This window comes from Maylandia zebra, linkage group LG23 (assembly GCF_041146795.1).
Source record: "Maylandia zebra isolate NMK-2024a linkage group LG23, Mzebra_GT3a, whole genome shotgun sequence".
NCBI lineage: Eukaryota > Metazoa > Chordata > Actinopteri > Cichliformes > Cichlidae > Maylandia > Maylandia zebra.
In genome coordinates this window covers 446,376-449,961 of record NC_135188.1, presented here as the reverse complement: position 1 = coordinate 449,961, position 3,586 = coordinate 446,376, and positions in this window count along the sequence as shown.

The following is a 3,586-nucleotide window of genomic DNA, read 5'->3' as shown; positions in this document are numbered from 1 at the left end:
TCTGTGGTTCCTGTTCTGCTGATCTCCTGGTCCACACACGGCTTCAGGGTGTACTGTACAAGGGGAGAAGAAATGCATCATTGGTTACCAAAATAAAACAGTGTCTTTCTGCCTGTGTCATTCTGTTTGGTTTCTTTGAGCGTTTGTTTCTTAAATACACAGCAAGTGTCACTCTCTCTCTCTCTCTGTCACACACACACACACACACACACACACACACACACACACACACACACACACACACACACAGACACTGTGAGGTCTGCAGTTCAAAATTTGAATCTCAGAGCTTGGTGTTTTTGTCTCCCTCCAGTGGACAAATGCAGGTATGATGAGGGTTGGTTAGGTTAGGGGGTAATAGCCAGAGCTTGACGGAATAAAATGGAATAACTGGGAAAGTAAGTGTCGTAGAGGGATGAAAGTGGTGTCTACGGGGGGGTTTCGGGGTGCTCCGGACACCCTGGTGAAGACCCCATGTCGATAGCACCAACGGTTCTGGACTTGGTGTAAATGGGTCCAAATTTGACGGAATAAAAAGGTCAAAGTGGCAGATAGGAGTGTCCGATCGGGCCGATTCCACCACCACTGTACTCAGCAGGCCCTGCCGGGTCGTTCGACACGCAGCATGGCAGGGATCGGTGACATAACATGTAGCAGTTTCCCTTCACAGAAGCGTCTGCAGCAGGTGGGTGGAGGAGGAGGCAGCAGAACCAGGCCTTTGGAGCACTGTGTCATCTCCTGGTCCTGATGCTTTGAATCTCCCTCTCTGTCTGTCTGTCTGTCTGTCTGTCACACACACACACACACACACACACAGAAGCTGGTCAAGTGCTGTGCAACTGGGATTGCACCTGTCGTCCACAGGAGGGCGCCTAGCTGGGAAGTCCAGTACATTCCATATTAAAGTTGTTGCAAGTGCATTTTTTGTGTAAAAGACAGACAGACACACACACACACACACACACACACACACACACAGTAAGGTCTGAAGTGCAAAATTTGAATTACATTCCTTTGTATCTCTCCCTCTCTCTCTCTCTCTCTCTCTCTCTCTCTCTCTGTCTCTCTCTCTCTCTCTCTGTCAACACACACACACACACACACACTCACACACACCAAAGCACACAGACAGAAGCTGGTCACAACTGCTGTGCAACTGGGATTGAACCAGGGGGGCTCCCTCTGCTGGCTCAATGCGGTACAAAGTGTCAGAAGCTGTTAGATATCTGCTTTTGACAATCAATTGCACCTGTCATCCACAGGAGGGCGCCTAGCTGGGAAGTCCAGTACATTCCATATTAAAGTTGTTGCAAGTGCATTTTTTGTGTAAAAGACAGACACACACACACACACACACACACACACACTGTAAGGTCTGAAGTGCAAAATTTGAATTACATTCCTTTGTATCTCTCCCTCTCTCTCTCTCTCTCTCTCTCTGTCTCTCTCTCTCTCTCTCTCTCTCTGTCAACACACACACACACACACACACACACACACACACACACACACACACACACACACACACACACACACACACTGTAAGGTCTGAAGTGCAAAATTTGAATTACATTCCTTTGTATCTCTCCCTCTCTCTCTCTCTCTCTGTCTCTCTCTCTCTCTCTCTGTCAACACACACACACACACACACACGCACACACACACGCTCAATGGAGTATAAAATAAAGACCGGGGCAGTTCTCTCACTGGAGTCTCTTAGAGTGGAGGCTGCCCTTGCTAGCAAGAAGTTCTGTGTGTTTCTCTTCTCTGAGTCTTTACTGAAGAAGTGTTTTATAACATTTTCCTTAACAACTGACATGTGTTTTTTGTGTAAAAGAGAGAGAGACACACACACACACACACACACACACACACACACACACACACACACACACACACACACACTCACACTCAGCGGCTCAGAGATGAGGGAAAAACAACAGAAATCAGGATAGATTTTAATGTCAGGAGATGCCCTGTGATGCTGGGGCCATTGTGTAAGATTGGAATGTGTACCAGTGGCTGGTGGGTGGTCCTTGAAGGTCCCAGGAGGAGGCGGCGAGGAGGCAGCGGGTGGCTGGGCTTCGGCCTTGGCCCAGGAACGTCATTTATTCTGCGTGGTGCCGCGTGTGCCCTGTGCAGCTTCGATGTGTGCGGCTGACGCTCTGTGGTTCCTGTTCCTGTCATAAAAGGCCCTGTACAAGGGGATAAGAAATGCATCATTGGTTACCAAAATAAAACAGTGTCTTTCTGCCTGTGTCATTCTGTTTGGTTTCTTTGAGCGTTTGTTTCTTAAATACACAGCAAGTGTCACTCTCTCTCTCTCTCTCTCTGTCACACACACACACACACACACACACCAAAGCACACACACCAAAGCGCGCACACACACACACACACACACACCAAAGCGCGCGCACACACACACACACACACACACACACACACACACAGACACAGACACTGTGAGGTTTGCAGTGCAAAATTTGAATTTTAGTGCATGGTGATTTGTCTCCCTCCAGTGGCCCACGGCAGGTATGATGAGGCTTAAATGATAGGTTATGGGGAAAAAGCCAGGAGAGGATGGGACAAAAGTGGAATAACTGAAAAAGTAAGAGGTGTAGAGGGCTGATGTTGGTGTCTAGGTGGGGGTTTTGGTGGGTGCCGGACGCTGTGGCGAAGAGGCCACGCCGATGGCTTCTTCGGTTCTGGAGATATGGCGAATCGGACCAAAAAGGATGGGACAAAACGGTCCCAGTCGGAGAAAGGAAGGTGCAGAGGGCCTGGGTCCACCACCACTGTACTCAGCAGGCCCTGCCGGGTCGTTCGACACGCAGCATGGCAGGGATCGGTGACATAACATGTAGCAGTTTCCCTTCACAGAAGCGTCTGCAGCAGGTGGGTGGAGGAGGAGGCAGCAGAACCAGGCCTTTGGAGCACTGTGTCATCTCCTGGTCCTGATGCTTTGAATCTCCCTCTCTGTCTGTCTGTCTGTCTGTCTGTCACACACACACACACACACACACACACACACACACACACACACACACAGAAGCTGGTCAAGTGCTGTGCAACTGGGATTGCACCTGTCGTCCACAGGAGGGCGCCTAGCTGGGAAGTCCAGTACATTCCATATTAAAGTTGTTGCAAGTGCATTTTTTGTGTAAAAGACAGACACACACACACACACACACACACACACAGTAAGGTCTGAAGTGCAAAATTTGAATTACATTCCTTTGTATCTCTCCCTCTCTCTCTCTCTCTCTCTCTCTCTCTCTCTCTGTCTCTCTCTCTCTCTCTCTGTCTCTCTCTCTCTCTCTCTGTCAACACACACACACACACACACACTCACACACACCAAAGCACACAGACAGAAGCTGGTCACAACTGCTGTGCAACTGGGATTGAACCAGGGGGGCTCCCTCTGCTGGCTCAATGCGGTACAAAGTGTCAGAAGCTGTTAGATATCTGCTTTTGACAATCAATTGCACCTGTCATCCACAGGAGGGCGCCTAGCTGGGAAGTCCAGTACATTCCATATTAAAGTTGTTGCAAGTGCATTTTTTGTGTAAAAGACAGACAC